Source organism: Pleurodeles waltl, chromosome 1_2 (assembly GCF_031143425.1).
Source record: "Pleurodeles waltl isolate 20211129_DDA chromosome 1_2, aPleWal1.hap1.20221129, whole genome shotgun sequence".
In the NCBI taxonomy this organism is placed as follows: Eukaryota; Metazoa; Chordata; class Amphibia; order Caudata; family Salamandridae; genus Pleurodeles; species Pleurodeles waltl.
Window position 1 is genome coordinate 1,266,073,809 of NC_090437.1, and position 19,215 is coordinate 1,266,093,023.

Below are 19,215 nucleotides of genomic sequence, written 5' to 3' on the forward strand. Positions count from 1 at the left end.
CCTTGGGGTGAGCTGTGGACCCCAAAAGAACCTTAAAGGAACATCTGGAAGAAGATCCAGAAGTTTGGAGAACTTTGGCAAACTTTTGGAAAAAAGCTCCATAGAGGGACCGACCTGCTGCGGCAATTCTAGCCGGCTTGCCTCAACCGCGACCCGGCCTGACTTGCAGGTTCGTCCCGGTGAAGAAAATCCCCCAAAAAGAGACTAAGGGGGTGATTCTAACTCTGGCGGGCGGCGGAGGCCGCCTGCCAGAGTTCCCCCTCCAGAATACCGCACCGCGGTCATTAGACCGCTGCGGGTATTCTGGGTTTTACACTGGGCTGGCGGGCGACCGCCAAAAGGCCGCCCGCCAGCCCAGTGTAAAACAACCTTCCCACGAGGACGCCGGCTCCGAATGGAGCCGGCGGAGTGGGAAGGTGCGACGGGTGCAGTGGAATGCAGACAGTGAAATTCATTGTGGGGCCCTCTTATGGGGGCCCCTGCAGTGCTCATGCCATTGGCATGGGCACTGCAGGGGCCCCCAGGGGCCCCACGACACCCCATACCGCCATCCTGTTTCTGGCGGGCGAACCGCCAGGAACAGGATGGCGGTATGGGGTGTCTGAATCCCCATGGCGGCGCAGCGAGCTGCGCCGCCATGGAGGATTCAGAAGGGCAGCGGAAAACCGGCGGGAGACCGCCGGTTTTCCACTTCTGACCGCGGCCGAACTGCCGCGGTCAGAATGCCCTGCGGGGCACCGCCAGCCTGTTGGCGGTGCCCCCGTCAATTAAGCCCTGGCTAGAATGACCCCCTAAGGGTTAGAATGACCCCCTAAGTCCGAACGTAGGAAGTTGACCGGAACTTCCCAGCCAACGTATCCGAGGAGGGTTCCAAGGACTTCGGATCAAGATCCAGGTTTGCCCCGGTCGAAGGATTTTCACCTAAAAAAACAACTAAGTCCGAAGGTAAAAATCTCCACTGAGGGCTCCCGCGACGCGTATCCGAAGAAGAGTTCCAGGAGTTCGGATTGGACTGGCAGGTTCGTCCCACTGAAGAAAATCTTCAGAAAAATGACTAAGTCCTAAGGTAAACTTTTGACCGAGGCCTCCCACGGGCTGTAGTCGAGCCGGGCTCCATCACGGTCGGCCTTAAATTTTGACTTTGCCCCGGTCGAGGTGCGACCAGATGACCAGGTTGGTGCTTTTTGTTTCTATGCACAAGAAAGTAATAATTATTTAAAAATTCATATCTCTGGTTCCCCTTATCCGATGTTATTCGTTTTTGTGTCATTTTGAAGATAAAAATATTTCCTATTTTCTGGATTTTTAAACTGTTTCCTGTGTTTTATTTAATTACTGTTTTGTGATATTTGAATGCTTTACGCTTTGTCTCCTAAGTTAAGCCTTGTCGCTCGTTGCCAAGCTACCAAGGGTTGAGCTGTGTTTAATTTACTGAGACCTAACTGGACCTAAGTGGAGGTTAGTGGCCTATTGCTAAGTGTAGGTACTTACCTACCCTTACCAATAACCCATTTTCCAACAAACAGGATCAAGATTGATTTGCATATGGCTGGGTCCAAACAGGGGTGGCATGGTGAGCAAAGAACAATAGATCTGTGACTGGGGGTAAGTGTTTGAAAAATGTCAGCACTCTATCCATCATCCCTTTGTGTTGCTAAAGTTGCCCTAAGTGGTAAGGGTATGCCCAGATGTGGGTCCCGTGCTTACGGTGCCACTGGATTCAAGCTAGCTTGGTTGCTGAAGGATGATATCCTGAAACCAGTCCCAGGATGCTTGTTTCTAGTCCAGTGAGGACCTGCCCTGATAGTTCAGGCTGTACTGTTCTCATGGGAAACAGAGTCAAGGCTTATTTGCATATGGCTGGGTCCAAACTAAGGTGGCATGGTGAGCAAAATAAAGATGGATTTAACCAATATCTTTGACTTTAGGGTGAGTGTTTCAAACATTTCTGCATTTTGTCCATCATCCTTTTGTGTTGCTAAGACACCCCCCACTGCCAGTAAGAACTCTCTTCCTTAAGGACCTCCTTTGTGTGTTACAAATTCACTCTGGACTCATTTCTGAGCTACCTACCAGTTCCAATAGGAGGATAACTCTGGACTTTGGACTCACAATGGTGTGGCATCTACTTCAATGATTTGACATTCACTGGCTCTTTGCAGATTTTCGTTTCATATTTAGATACATATAGATATGTCAGACAATGTGAATTATACAATGATGAGCCAAGCAACTTGTTTAGGATGGAATAATATGCATGTACACAGTGTCCAGCTCAGACTTAAAACCCTCTCACACAAACACATACATACAAGTGTCTGCTCAAACTAAATATTTTATTGCAATATTTAGCATATAGGTTATCAATCTGTTAGGACCATTGTAAATAATTTACTCATACTGAGTAAATGAACATGTTGACAGGTACAGACCTCCAGACCACGGAAGGAACGGCTATGTCAGATATTGTCTTGTAGAAAGGGCAAACATTGCTGTGGTTGATACCACCAGCTTGAGACTTATCACATACCACACTACAGTAATTCAACATCATATAATCCAAGATACAGACAGATGGCAGTACAAAAGTCCCTGATCACAGGGCCATCATAATCCAATGCCCATGCATCTGGTGGTATGACATGAACATATATCAGTGTTGTGGCAAAGACACTGTGGCCGACCATGATGAAACACATCTACAGCTATATACAGGTCATGCAAAAAGAGTGGCCAATGTGAAGGAAAAATTACTTGGTCGTAATTTAGCACTACATTTTTCATGCCTACATGATAACACACATGATGCATCAGGCCCACCACAGCACACAAAACAAGTCCAATGGGCACTTCTGACCTTTCACCCAAACACTGTGCAAGCTGTCTTGGCACTGGTCTCATTCACCCAAACTCTGTGGCCTACATTACTTGGATCAATCCATGTCCAATTTGTATGTCAGAACAGCATCACATACCTGCCAATGTCACAACTCTGAAATGCCCGCATGAAGAAGTCGGCATTGTGAAGGTACCTGTACACTGAACAAAACAAGGAGTATAGGCTTGAAACCATACATATGACACAAGTCACATAGCAAGCATCTATAAAACAAAGTACATTGCAAGGAAACTGACACAAACAAAGACAGTGAACATTACGAGGGTGCTGGGCAGGGAGACCCCTGCACTGCCCATAGCAAGTGCATGGGCAGTGCAGGGGCCCTCCTGTGGCCCCTTGCACCTGTTCTCCGCTAAGCTTTTCATGGCTGTGAAACTCCCGTCAAAAGTTTGGCAGACTACGAACTTGCAGGGCAGTGCTGCATGAATGGTTAAACCCTGGTGGTCTGACCACCAGGGTCCTAATGTGGTGGTCAGACTGCCACAGTAGCAGTAGTCCTGACCACCACCATGAGGCTGGTAGTCTTATTACCACCAACCTTGTAATGTGGCCCTAAGTCTGCCCTGCTGGACCTTACTGAACATTTAAAATAACACCTGGATGATGGAGGTACTGCTGTGCTCATCCTGTTGGATTTGAGTGCAGTCTTTGACATGATATCTCACTCAATCCTGGTGAAAAGGCTGGAGGCTCTAGGCATGGAAGGCATAGCACTAGGATGGCTTGTCTCCTTCCTATCATGCCGTGTGTTTCAGGTCTTTTGGCTGATGCAAAATCTAATCCACATGCCCTGACTTAAGGAGTTTCTCAAGGCTCTGTCCTGAGCCCTTTGATATTTAATATCTATGTCTGCCCTTTGGTAGACTTAATAGAGAATTGCTGGCTTACCCTCTTCTCATATGTCAATGACACACAGATCATCTTTTCACTGTCCTTGGCTCATAAAAAGGACCCTTCAACCTTTAATCTTGGCTTGAGTAGAATCTATGGATGGATGAATAAAAACTCTCTCAAGCTCAATGGTGATAAAACAGAGGTCATGGTTCTGGGCAAGAAAGCCTCTCTCTGGGGCTCCAGACATTGGCCGGATTTCCTAGGGACCCTGCCCGCTCTATCCCCGAAGATGAAAAACCTGGGATTTCTCATTGACAATAAACTTTCTATGAAACCGCCAGTGACTAAAGTAACTGCTACTTGTTTTTCAGTTTTTAAATGGCTAAAAACTTTCATCTGGCTAATTCCTCCTGCAGCCCAGAGGACCGCTAGACACGATTTGGCGATTGCTAGACTGGATTACGGAAATATGCTCTATTTGGACACCGATGAAATGATGTTTCACCATTTACAGATAGTCCAAAACCCTGCTGCCAGGATGCTCTTTCATTCACCCAAATTGGCCTCAGTCTCTCATCTGTGACAGAATGACATTGTCTCAGGATCAATAAACGCATTGAGAATAAGGCACTTTGCTACATGTTCAAAGATAACCAGGGCCTGAGACCATGTTATGTTCAGAAATTAGTGAGACCCTATTAGCCCATACGCTCTTTAAGATCTTCAGATCAAACCCTGTTTATAGTACAGAGATTTAATCTCACTTATATTTAAGGATGTTCTTTTTTGTACCTAGTCCCTAAACTTCAGAATTCTCTTCCAGAAGCTTTAAGGAATTGTAATTCACTACTGACCTTTTGTAAAAGTCTGACCTGGCTATTTTGAATTAACTCACTTGTTCACCCTACCTGCATCAACCTTGCAATGGGAAACCCCTTGTAGTAGCTGCGCACATTACTAAACTTAATTAATATTAATAAATAATAATAATAAGTGTATATGTTCCCTTCATCTGAAAATGAATTTCATACAAGCAAAACCAGCTTTACTTTATCTGCAATTTGTACATACCTACAATGTTTGTTTTTGTGTGTCTTGGTTTCGAGCTGGGTTGTTTCATTCTTTCTCTTGGAATATAGGGGTTCATTAGCAGTTTGGCCAACGAAAGCATCCATCTGCCAAACTCCCAATGAGGAGACCGCCACGGTGCTGGTGGTCTCCCCACCGGTCCCATTGCAACTTTCCCACTAGCTGACCAGCAGAAATCAAGGTTTCTGCCAGTCAGCCCAGTGGGAAAGGTGCAGCAGCATTGTTCCTGGCAAATGATTGAGCCGGCAGCAATGCTGCTGCAGGCAGGATGCTCTAGCTCCCTTGTGATGCATACTGTTTGCACAGCAGATAGTGTGCATTTCAAGGGTGGTGGGCAGGGGGACCCCTGCACTGCCCGTGCCATGGGCAGTGCAGGGGGCTCACTTCAGCGCTGCTGTGACTGATTACAACCACAACCAGCATTATCCCATCGGGATCACTGATCCTGGTGGAGACAGCTGTCTTTTGGTGGTCCAATCATGAATGCCAAGGCAGTATGGACCGCCACCCTGAGTCTGGCGGTCTGGTGACTGACAGATTGGTAATGAGGCCCATAATCTTTTAGATTATTTACCTCTATTACCTTCAGGCAACTATACTGAATTGTTTGTATTTTAAGCTGGGGTGCTCCATTCTTTTACTCGAGATGTGATGTTTTAGATGCCTTATCTGTATCCTGTAGGAATTTTACTGAACTGTTTATGTTTGTGTACTTTTAGGATTTGCTAAATGCAAATCAAATAAAGTGATTAATGACTGACCAATAGTTTTGTATAATAAAGAAGTAACACATTTTTCAAAATTTGTTTTGCTGTCAAAATTTATTTTATGCATTTTTACACATACATATTTCATATTAAAAATAAAAATGCATACCTCGATAAAAAATGAAAACATTTCAGTTTTTTTATTATTGCATACAAAATGTAAATCATATTTTAGTTGTACTGCATGCTGTATATTTTCATCTTTTTTCTATTGTTTGACATGTTTTTAACTTTTCATACAAAGCTTTATCCACATAGTTTCAACATAATTTTCACATAGCTTTTTAGTATATATTAAATATTTGTATATATTTTATACTATTACGCAAAGTCACTGGTCCTCACGGCTGGGACCCTCTGATTACAGTGCGTATTCGGTTGAAATGCCCGTGAAACATATCACACACCCTGCTAGCCCCCATTGTGCACTCCAGGATGACAGGAAAGCAATCTATCAATGTAGCAAAGTTTATTTGGTGCAATGGGTCACCACAACAATCCAGCGCGTTTCGACATTAAGCTCGCTATGATCACAGGTTGAGTTCATAAGTGCTAATAACATTTAAAAGGAAAAAGTGAAGTGTAACCATAGGAAACGGACTGGGGCACAGCATGTGGAGCTAAACAACGAACTATGGCAGCCATCTTAGAGTATTTTACATTGCAAATGTCAAAATGATAAAACAAATTACCTCAGTATCTATTCAAACCATAGATAGCAAATTAAGCTCAAAATAAATAGCAAATTATATATATTGTCCCTGAAAAAAGGGGCAAGGTTCAACTTAAAACAAATCCAACATCATTGCAATTGATTTAACATCAAAGACCCTATATCCCATCCTTACAATGATCCCCAAGTTGGCCTTTAACACATGCTATTGAGAATTGGGAGTCCTCCACACATACCCTTTCAAGGCTTTTATTAATAATTAAAATAAAATAAATTAAAATAAAATAAACAACCCCAATGGCTGAGTCAAAGTGGAGAAGCACCGATAAGGCAAAAACTCAAAGCCCCAGAGTGCAAATTAAACATTGAAAGACCTGAGTACAACACTCAATTCCAATTAGCTAGGAGGGTCTAAAAAAAGAAGGCATGCTATTCTTCATATAAAGGCAACTACTCTTATCTTTTCAATCGCACAGGTGCTGAATCGTAAAACAGTATTATCTCAACCCAATATACAGCTGTAGAGTAATTCAAGCTGCATCACACTAACGTCCCCTTTGTGTAAAAATATGTAACAAAAATGGAAAGCAAAAAGAGAGGGTTAAGGAGGGTTAAAAGCAATTGGTCTAGAGGTGGAAGCAAATGCATTGGTAAAACATGTCCTGAAATAATACTACAGTAGACCTTAACCTGCTCCCCAGGGAAGCAGACAAGTCCCCCAGGGCCACTGCGATGTCACTAGCAGAAAAATACAGACGAGAAATTGAGAATTTCAATCACCCAAAAATACTGCCAATTCCTCGTCTGTGTTGAGGCCATAAGGACTCTTGGTGTTAAGTTCTACAATATATTTGGCCCCAACATCTGTAAGCGATTCCCACTCCTAGCAGGCTTTGGCACCGTGTCCAAAGTAAAGAATCTCATCAAAATATTAAACTGGTGTCTCAGTTTAGACCCAGACATATGCAGATCAGCCTTGACCCTGTTCCCTTTGGAAACAGTCCAGCCAAAACTGTCAGGCCAGATCCTCCGTGGACCGGAAAACAATCATTTTGTGACCAGCTTCAGGGTCACAACGCTAGCTTGAATCCTAGCGGATGAGCAAGGGTCCCAAGTCTGGGCATACCCTTCCGACTAAGGGCAACTTTAGAAACACAAAAGGATGATGGACGGAGTACTGAAACTTTACAAGCACTCACTCATAATCACAGATCTTGGTTTAATCCATCATTGTTTTGCTCAGCTTGCCACCCCAATTTGAACCCAGCCATATGCAAATCAGTCTTGACTCTATTCCCCAAGTGAACAGTCCATCCCAAATTGCCAGGCCAATTCCTCCCTGGACCAAAAACAAGGATTCTGGGACCGGTTTTGGGATACCACCCTTCATCAGTCAGGCTAGCTTGAATTCAGTGGCATAGTGAGCATGGGACCCACGTCTGGGCATACCCTTCCGACTAAGGGCAACTTTAGCAACACAAAAGGATGATGGATGGACCTCTGAAACTTTTCAAAGACCATTTTGAGGCCTAGTTGAGTGTGATGCAGGCAGACCCAGGACTCTGTTGTATATGTTACTGGAGTCATCATGTACACAGTACTGTGTCAATGTGTCTGCTGCCAATACCAATCTGGTGATGCATCTTGAGGCCTGAAGAATACTTGTTGTACGCACAGGATAATGTGTAATTCCTGACCTTAATAGTTCCAGCTTGGGGCAGCAAGCCTAGCTGGAGCTATGTTGACAGACACTTCTTTGATTTGTGCATGATCCGGCTTGAGCACTCCCAGGTGAGTACACTTCATTTGGGATTTGACAAACAGGGGTCTTTGGACAAGTGGACACTGTGCTGGTGTTCAGATTTACAGACACAAGACCTGCTGGGAGTTACAGTCATGTCACTCTGTCTACTACACACTCTATACAAATGTTATCCCCAAAGGTGAGTGAACTTCATTTGAGAGTTGTCAAACAGGGGTGCTGGGGCAAGTGACTACTGTACTGGTGTTTTGAGCTACAGAAACAGTGCCCGCTGGGAGTTGCAGTCATGTCACTCTCTTTACTACACACAATATAGAAATGTTATCCCCTATGTGAGTGAACTTGGGTGGTCCTTATGAACACGGCGGTAACAACCGCCGTGTTCATCCTGGCGGTCAAAACACTGACCGCCAGCGACCCCGGAACTCCGCCAGACAAATTATGAACAATTCTGTGGGCCGGCGGGCGGAAACATTGTTTCTGCCTGCCGGCTCACAGAAAGGCCCGGCCGGGACATTGACGGTGGGTCAATGCCTCTGTGCGGCAGGTGCAGTTGCACCCGTCACGCAGATCACTGCCCAATGCGCAATGGGGCACTGCACCGGGGCCCCTAAACTGCCCATGCAAAGTGCATGGGCAGTGCAGGGGCACCCCCTCCACCAGCCTTTCCGCAGGTTAGCACAGCTACCCTGGCGGATAGTGTTTCAACTCACCGCAAGGCTGCCTGACGGCAGAAACCTGGCGGTGAGTGAGGGCTGCCCTCACATGGTCCATTATGCGGCGGGTTGTCCCACCATGCCAGCTGGCGGTTTCAGCCGCCAATGCCAGCATGGCGGGACAACCCGCCATGTTCATAATGAGGGCCTCAATTTGAGAGTTGACAAACAGGGCAGTTGGGGCAAGTGACCATGGGGCAGGTGTTTTGAATTACAGAAATAGTGTCTCCTGGGAGTTTCAGTCAGGTCACTCCCTGTACTACAGGCACTTGCATTTAAACCCCCCAAGTGAGTAAACTTCATTTAAGAGTTGACTAACAGATATATTGGGGCATGTGACCAGTGTGCTGGTGTTTGGAGTTACAGAAACAGGGCCTTCTGGGAGTTGCAATCAGGTCACTCTCTTTACTACACACACTTAAAAATTGTAATCTCCCGAGGTGAGCAAACTTCATTTGTGAGTCAACAAAGGGAGTATTAGGGCATTAGGGTGTTAGGGCAAGTGACTACTGTGCTGATGATTGGAATTACAGAAACAGGGTCTGCTGTGAGTTGCACTCTTTATACTGCACACACTATACAAATGTTATCCCTCCAGGTGAGTTAACTTCATTTGAGAGTTGACAAACTGTGGTATTGGGGCAAGTGACTACTGTGCTGGTGGTTGGAGTTACAGAAGCAGGGCCTGCTGGGAGTTGCAGTCAGGTCACTCTCTCTACTACACACACTATACAAATGGTATCCTCCCAGTGAGTGAACTTCATTTGAGAGTTGATAAACAGGGCTATTTGGGCATGTTACTACTGTGCTGGTGGTTGGAGTTGTAGAAACAGTGCCTCCTGGGAGTTGCAGTCAGGTCACTCTCTGTACTACATACATATCTGTAGGCAAACAGCATTGAGGTTTGGACATACATTTACATGTTGAGACATGACAGGAGTCCTGGGATGATTTTGTGATATTGAAAGACTTGCAGGCACCATTTGGACACTTGGCATGTGATGGGCTTTGGTAGTTGTGATGTTGGGTCCAACAACACACATTGGGAGTGTTACAGCTAACATACTTTGGGTATTGAATGTTGACAAGGTACATACATGAGCTGTGAGCATGCATGACATTACAATTTGGTGACATTTTTTGTGTTGTGACTTACTAGACTCCCCTCCCCCAGGCATTCCTTTCAAACTCTCAGGATGCAGGATGGCTAAGACCTTCTCCTCCCAGGGAAAGAGTCTTAACAGGGTACCGGGAGGGCTACCGTAAGTCTTCTTGGCCTCAAGCTGGTGGTGCCTTAAAAACAAGGAACAGACCTTGCCTCTGAGGTTGTTCCACCTCTTCCTTATGTCCTCATTTGTGCGCAGGGTGGTGTCTACAGCATTTACTCTGTCGACCATCCTGTTTCATTTTTCCATTTTCTTGCTGAGACGAGGATGCTGGAATTGTGTTCCAAACAATTGGGGCTCTGCTGTTATGATTTCATCCACCATGACTCTTAGGTCATCTTCAGAAAAACAGGGATTTTTAGAATGTGACATGATGGGGGAAAACTATGGTTGACAGGGACATACTTAAAAGGGGAAGTGCAATCGGGTGCGAATGGACAAAAGTGTGTGCAGGGTGCTCAATGGGATGGTGAAAAAAATAAGCGCCTAATCTATGTAGTCTACGGAAAATCAGGTGCTCTGGCTTCTATGTCTTGCAGTGTAAATGCAAAGGATTGTGGTCTGTGGGGGGCGGTGTTTCATAGTGTGATTTGCAGGTGTGCCCATTGTACCAATGTGTGTCAGCTATATTGTTTTTAAATACATCTAACTGTAAACTGCAGTGGTCTGGACCACCATCGCCTGCTCGCTATGGCGACTGTGCGATTGTAATATGCTGGTGGTTGCTTGCGGTGATGACAACACTGGAGGTCGGACAGCCTGTTTCCAGACAGCCGCACCACTGGCGGTCTGCCTTTTTTTACTTGGCTGTCGGCAGTCCTGCCTACTTAACTCATAATAGGGCAGTTGGGAAGACCGCTGGTATAGCAGTCTTTTCAGGACCGCCAACATGGCAGTATGGCGGTCTGACCCCTAAACTCGTAATCAGGCCCTTAGTCCTATCCAAGTCTTACATTTAGAACAGATCCCATGCTATCTGTGTGATTTGTTAAATGCTCATTTGTTATCAGTAGCATGACATCTTGCAGCAACTGCTTATTATCAACAGCATAACATATTGGGTGACTGGCCTCATTCAGTAATGGTAGTAACTATTTATTTGCTGTGCTCAGTACTGGCAGTTTAAAATGTTGGATTTTTGGTATGTTCCTTACTGGCAGCTTAACCATATTAGGGTACAGCGAGTATGTTAATCTCTCATCAGCCACTACAAAATAAGCCCCTAATAAAATTGGCTTAATATCCCCTCTATTCCAGCTTCAAACGTAATCTCCCAGTATGCTACAAGGTTTCTCAATTTACCACCAATTTTCCTTAAACATTCTTCAGCAACCTTCCACTTTAGTCAATAGTAATTGCAGTCTGTTGCCATGGTTTCACTTGATTCTTGCCCTGTGTAATCATAGACTATTGGAGAGACTTTGTTTTGTGAGTGTCATTGAGCAGATTGTCGTCATTCATTTGTCATGTTTATTATTTCATGTCTTGAACTGGATTGGTTGTCGGTGTGGTGGTGGAACATTTTTCGCAGCCAACGTGATGTGCAGCGTTGGAGCCTCTCAGCATTAATCGAAAGGGATCGAGAATGCAGAGAAAAAAGTTGGCTGTTATTAGAAATGGCACGGCTTCCTTTGTTATGTTACTGGAACATATACCATATCAGTTGCTTAGCTTCCGAGCGACGCAGGACACGAGGCAAATCTTTGATGTTTGTACGAGTCTTCATATTATCGACGCCTTATGCCCTTGAAAAGAAAACCATCACTTACCCACTCCCAATTTTAGATTTAGGAAGGTTGAAAAATATATCAAAGCTCTGTATTTCGTCTCCCTCCGGCCGTAATAAATACAGTTGCTCATTGGAGAGATATTCTCACCAAAGTCTGTTTTCTAATATCCCTGTGGTTCAACTTGTTCGCATGCATTCAAAGTATTGAGATGGCTACTCGGCTAGATCAACCGTTTCTCCGCGAGTTTGAATGTTAGGCATTAATAAAGTACAACTTTTGTTTTTAAAGCACATATTCACCATTTGGGACATCTTGGTAGAGATGTTTATGTTCATCCGATGGTGCTCATTTTATGGCCCCTAGAAGGATACACGGCTGAGTGGACACACCGGGATTTGACCTTGTGGCCATGATGGTGCACACATTTCCTGATTACAACAGTGACTTAAAAGAAGTACAGTGACCACAGATAATCTGGAGCACTGTATTATATAAAGGTACAGGCAAGTAATTTTTAGATTTCTAAATGTAACATAGAATGTTGTAAGTCACGTTGACCTTGAACTCCTACTAATGGCATTCTCGTCTTCTGATTAAAATCAGTCATTAATAATTACTAATATTTAACAAGACACTGCCGTTCTGCATACCACTTCCTGATGTGCTATTGAAATTACAACTAATTGTGACCATGCTACTGGACACAAATTCTTAACAATATCGCCTTTTGAATTAAAGGATTCTAAAATAACTTGATAGGGGATGGGGCAAGGCCCCTGATTAAGTAGTATTTAAAGCATACAGAGTTGTGAATGTTTTTCTCGCCTTATGTACTTGAAAGTGCAAAATGCGCAATTAAAAACCCACTTACGTCTTGGGGGAGATCCTCTGTCCCCTCTGTAAAGTGATTTTTAAACCATACCAGCTTCTGTCAGCATTATTAGCCTTCCTTAAAAATTCACCATTTACACCTAAACTTGCCGAACATTTCCTGGGGGAGGGCCACTTTTCAGCTCAGTAAAATGGTAATTAGTTTGTACCAAATTTTGTTCAGTGTATTGGTGAAAAGACGGATGAAGTCACCTACCTCATGAAACTTTGGACCGCAGACACTCCAACAGGGCGACCCATGTCAATCATTTGAAGCCCCACTGTGACCAGACACACATGGTCATGCTGATAGTCACTGACAGATGAGAAGTAGGGGAGAGTAAGCCCCTCCTAAACCTTTTAACCCACCATGCCAAAGATAGTTAAGTGGAGTGAGTAGAGTTCTCCCCCAAACTGAGAGAGCAGTAGCAGAGACTGTCTCCAATTATTGAGGCAGCTTGCTAGACTATTCTCACTGACACCTGGACTGACCCAGTAGTGTGTACAGAAGATTGACTCTGGTGATAGCAGACTGGCCAAAAACAAAATGCATGAGTGGTCAGACAAAGTAAGGGCCAGCATCAAGGACGAAGTTTCCAAAATGCTGTCCCCGGGGGTAATTGGGTCTATTACTCCCTGGGTGTCCAAGGCCAACCAAAAAGGGGGGAACCTAGAACCTAGGTTCTGTGTGTACTGCAAGGGCTTAATGCTGTCACAAAAGGCTGACATGCACCCCATTCCCAGAGCTGATCCGTTCATTGATTTTTAACACATTTGATCTGACTTCTGGATTGCCCTGACTGAGGAAGCAAAGAAGAAATCAGAATTCTCAATTCCTGAGGACCACTTCCAAGTGAAAGTAAAGCCCTATTGATTGATGAAAGTCCCCACTACTTTCCAGAGGTTGATGAAGAGGTTACTGCCTGGTTTGGAGACACTTAGGGCCTCATTACGAGGTTAGCAGTCTTAAGACCGCCAACCTTGAGGTGGCAGTCAGAACTGCCGCTGGTGTGGTGGCCTGACCACCACATTAGGACCCTGGCGATATGATCTGTGATCTCGACGGGTTGACGGCAGGTGGAGGTCACAATGCGCCAGGGGAGCGTTGCATGTTTACAACCTCTTTCTTTGCCAGCCTTTTCATGGCGATTTCAGGCAGGGAACAGTAGCAGAGGGCCACAAGGGGGGGCCCTGCACTGCCTATGCACTTAACATTGGCAGTGCAGGAGTCCCTTTGCACAGCACCCTCGCAATGTTCACTGTCTGCTGGTGCATCCTCCAGGCGACAGCATTGCCGCCGGCTCGATTTTGAGCTAACCTCTGTTTCCACCCATCAGCCTAGCGGGAAGCTACTAATAGGTCTGGCAGGGAGGTCGCCACTGTGGCAGCAACCAGCCTGTCGAGAGATCGTCAGACGGGTTATCCCATCTGTCAAATTCATAATTAGGCCCTTAGTGCAATATATCTTTATGATGTTGCTGACTTTAGCTTCCCCTTAGCAGGAACAGGTGATGACGCAGAAAAAGAAGGACTAACAAATATTCATATATCATGTAACCAAAATCGTATACAGTAGTGTGATTTTAGCAAAGAAAAATAATGTACGTGGGAAATTGTGCATGAAGAATTGACAATGTGGCAATCCGTTATAATTGCAAATGTATTCTATGATTTTCTTGTTGAAACTGTTTTATGCTTAGCTTAAATTTAGCAGAGGCTTTGGCCTAGTTGCCTGGTATCAAAATTTAACTGCGTGGTTTTCACTTGTATTAACAAAGACATAGGGGGTTATTACAACTTTGGAGGAGGTGTTAATCCGTCCCAAATGTGACGGATATACCACCAGCCGTATTACGAGTTCCATAGGATATAATGGACTCGTAATACGGCTGGTGGTATATCCGTCACTTTACCGTCACTTTTGGGACGGATTAACACCTCCTCCAAAGTTGTAATAACCCCCATATTCTTTTACTTTAAGGTTGTATTTTTCCAGTAGAAATGACTAATACACTTATCTCAAGGTTTTGTGCTAGGCTAGTTTCATCCCCTTTGAAGCAAGGTCAGCTTCTGCAGGTGCAGACAATAAAAACTCTGATATAGAAATAATTGGCAAACTTTGTTGCAACTTGTGTTCCAAGGCTCCAAGGACACCTTATGCATAAATGAGTACTAGGAGAAAGACACTATTCATTGGTCAAAAGGAAGCCACCCTATGAACCCTCCAATGGAAGACCCTGAAGAATTTGGAATGTTTCTTACTTAAACCCACCGGACAAAGCAAAGCCAGCCATTTTCTACTATGCCATTTTGAAGCCTGATTCAAGACACCATTTTGAACGACTCTTTGATGCCCTTCTCTGTCGCAGAGAAAGAGACTTTTAGAATTCTCACCCTAGAGACTTTTAACTTTAATTTGCCCCGTCTTGCCCATGCAGTAACTTTTGACCCATTCTCCTTGCTGCCGCAAGGAAACTTGCCCTTAACTTTGCCCCTTTGAAATCTGCCCCATGCTGATCGAACCGGTACCTAAAGGACCAAGACTTTTCTTGAATGCTGATTGTATTTGGTAATTATGAAAGGATAATTGTATTATTAATTGTGTTTTTCTTCTTGGGTACCAACTGCTTATTTTGACAGGGCCCAATCTAGAAGTTTTCTAAATTTGTGTTGACTAAATTTGTTTTGCATGAAGCCCCACATGCCAATGCTAATTAGAGGTTAGTTGAGGTGTTCATCTGATGCACCATGCTAAATTGAAATCTTGTTATGCTGACCGATGTATGCAATTAGTCAAATTCAGTTACTTATATTAGTGATTTGCATTGCTATAACCGAATGCATTATAATCCAGATTTTGCGTAGATTGCGTTTCTTCCGTCGTTATGGACAGCTAGTAATGTTCGTATACATATATCATTTGATTTTGAGACTCATATATATTGTGTTAGCTCTGTTAATATAGGGAAAATAAACTCATTAACTTTTAATAAACTGGTGTGGTTATTCATGACTGAAAGTTCATGGTGCGTCAAAACACTGATTGTTATTGATTCCTAATATATTATTTGGTCAATCAATTGAGTACTGGGTATTGATTATAATGGTTACTGATTATTGATTTGAGTGATCCGACTATTCTTGGATGAGGAGAACCCAAATCGGTTAAAAGGTTCACCGACCTCCAGCGTGTCCAAGTACAAGTAATTTATAAGGGCTGGACGTGCTATCACAGGTAACCCACCTCATTGGAGTTCTTTAGACCCTGCAAAAGGCAGCAAAAGGCCGCACTGTCAAGAGCAGTAACTGATAGATAAGGTAGGGATTTGTAGAGTACCTGGACCACCTAGATATCAGAGGATGTGTGCAGCTTCTCCAGCCCAAAGTCTAGACAATCATGTCTAGGGAGCCTCCCCCAAATCAAACTCTGATTAAAGCTTTCCTGGGTATGACAGGTTATTGCAGAATGTTTGTCAAGTTGTTGAGACACAGTGTAGCCCTCATGTCAGAGGTCACTTCAAAGAAGCAGCCAAAGGTCATATTGACTGAGGGGTGTCAGATGGCCTTTGACACCGTCATGGAAGCACTGTACTCAAGACACCTGATTTCAGCAAGGAGTTTGTGGTGTAAACAGATGCCTTAAAATATGGTATTGGGGCAGTGTTATCACAGCTGAAAGTTGAAAGTCAGCCTTTACCAGCAGGAGAATGCTCCCTAGAGAGTCTCGGTAGAGTGGCATGGAGAGGGAAGACTTTGCTGTGATTTGGTCACTGAGAAAGAAGAGACCCTACTTAATTGGGACTCACATCCAAGTTCAAACTGATCATATGCCTCTCGGATTTCTCATGCAGAGGAGAGGGGAAAGCCCAAAACTGTTGAGGTGGTCTGTTGGACTTTTTTCCTTATGCAGGGGCATCCCCAATCTTTTTGCCTCCTGCCTCCTATTTTTTCTGACCTGTTTTTGTTGGCTGTACAATTCTGAGCACTTTAACCCTGCTAACCAGTGCTAAAGTGTATATGCTCTCTGTGTAAATTGTATGGTTGATTGGCTTTCCATGATTGGCATATTTGATTTACTGGTAAGTCCCTAGTACAGTGCACTAGAGGTGCCCAGGGCCTGTAAATTGAATGTTACTAGTGGGCCTGCAGCATTGGTTATGTCACCCACATTAGTAGCCCTGTAAACATGGCTCAGACCTGCCACTGCAGTGTCTGTGTGTGCAGTTTTAAACTGCTAATTCGACTTGGCAAGTGTACCCACTTGCCAGGCCTAAACCATCCCTTTTCTTACATGTAAGACACCCCTAAGGTAGGCCCTAGGTAGCCCCTTGGGCAGGGTGCATTGTATGTTTAAGGTAGGACATATACTAATGTGTTTTATATATCCTAGCAGTGAAATACTGCCAAATTCGGTTTTCACTGTTGCAAGGCCTATCCCACTCATAGCTTAACATGGGGGCTGCCTTTAAATATGATTAAAGCGTAGATTCACTATGGGAGCGGATAGACATGTGGAGTTTGAGGTATTTGAACTCACAATTTAAAAACACATCTTTTAGTAAAGTTGGTTTTAAGATTGAGGGCCTGATTACAACTTTGGCAGAGGGGGTTCATCTGTCCCAAATGTGACGGATCCCGCCCGCCATATTACAAGTCCATTATATCCTATGGAACTCGTAATACAGCGGGCGGGATATTCGTCACATTTGGGACGGATTAACCACCTCCGCCAAAGTTGTAATCAGGCCCTGTGTGTTTGAAAATGCCACTTTTAGAAAGTGGGAATTTTCTCCCTTAAACCATTCTGTGACTCTGCCTGATTGTGGATTCCCTGTCTAGGTCAGTTTAACAGTTGGGCTGTTTACACCTCTCTCTAGACAGTGACACAAAGGAAGCTGGGGTGTAGCCTGCATATCCTGATGAGCCATCTGTGCTAGGAGTGAGGGGAGGAGTGGTCACTCACACCTGAAAGGGCTGTGCCTGCCCTCACACAATGCAGTCTCCAACCCCCTGGTGTGTGTCTGGGGCCTAGCCTGGGCAAGGCAGGATTTCACAAACAAGAGAGAATTTCCTTTGAAGTAAGCCTAATTCAAAGGCCAAAATGCATATAAGAAGAGCACCCAAAACCACAGACTTTAGATCACTTCTGGAAATCAAGAGGAACCTCTGCCTGGAGAAGAGCTGAAGAGCTGAGGAGAAGTGCTCCCCTGCCTGTGACTGTGGTTTGTGGAGCTATCCTACAGTTGCTGCTTCTGCCTGGTGAAAGGGGACAAAGACTGGACTTTGTTGTGCATTCCTGCTTGTGAAGAAATCTCCAAGGGCTTGTCCTGAGCTTACTTCCTGTTGTTGAAGTCTCAGGGCCATCAAAGATCTCCCCTGGACTCTCTGCTGAGACTCCTGCCCTGCCAAGTGGTGCCCTATCCAGTTCCTGGGGCCATGACAGGTGAAGCTGGCAGACCAAGATTGAAAATCCACACACAGACCGCAGTGCGGGGAGATTTCTGACGTAACCTCTGAGAAGCAGCTGAAGGTACGACGCACCGCAGGGTTCGCAGCTGAAATCGACGCTCTGTCTGTAGCGTGGCTGATAACATTTCAACCCACACAGCGTGGTTTTGCTGATACCGTGCAGCAGGATTTTTGACGCAAACCTTGCTGGTCGTGGGAAAACAACGCAACGCCTACCTGGACCCAAGTGCTTGCCCGGATCAATGCATCGCTCTCCTGTGGAGAGGAAAAATTATGCACACTGACCCAGCTGGAGAAGGAGAAACAATGCACGGTCTTGCTTGCGGGTGAGATATTGAGGCATCGCTAACTTTTTTCGACGCACACTGTGTGTTATTTTGATGCTGCACAGACTCTTTTCAATGCTAACAGTGTTTTACTGTTTACAAAATAATTTAAGACTGTTTTGCTTTTAAAAATCATAACTTGACTTGTGTATGTTGGATTTTTGTCGTTTTGGTCTTGTTTTGTTTAGATAAATATTTCCTATTTTTCTAAACCTGTGTTGTGTCATTTTGTAGTGTTTTCACTGAGTTAATGTTGTTTTTTAATATTGTTTTACAAAATATTGATGTAGAAAATATCTATGTATGTAATCATTTTTTTGTTAAATAGTATTGAATTTAAAGTTGTGTGTTTGCATAACTTTATTCACTGTTCCATTTGTGTTATTAGTTATGAAATTGTTGACATTACTTTTTATAGTTGCATTAATGTATATAAATAATGGTTTAATACTTTTTCATAGAAGGATATTGGGGTTTTAAGGGATAAGGGTTTGGAGATTTTTAGAAAGCGTATATTTTAAAGTAAAAATTATGATAATGATTTTAATGATATTTAACTTGGTATTGTCCATGCTTTCATCTATTATCTATCTTCTTACATTAATGTTTTAATACATTTATTTAAATTCTAAATAAAATATATATTAATGATATTACATGTAAATTATTAAAAAAGAAAACAACAAACATATGTAAAAGTGTATTTTAATAATTTAAAATAATTATAAATCATTTTTATATAAAAGTTTACATTTTTAAATTATTTTGGGGATTTTTTTTAAATATACAAATATAAAAAAAATTGTTATTTTCATTTATTAAATTACATATATTTTTATATTTAAGAACAATGTAAAATATTAAAACAATTTAAAAATGAAAAATATGTATAGAAATATTTTAATAACATTAAA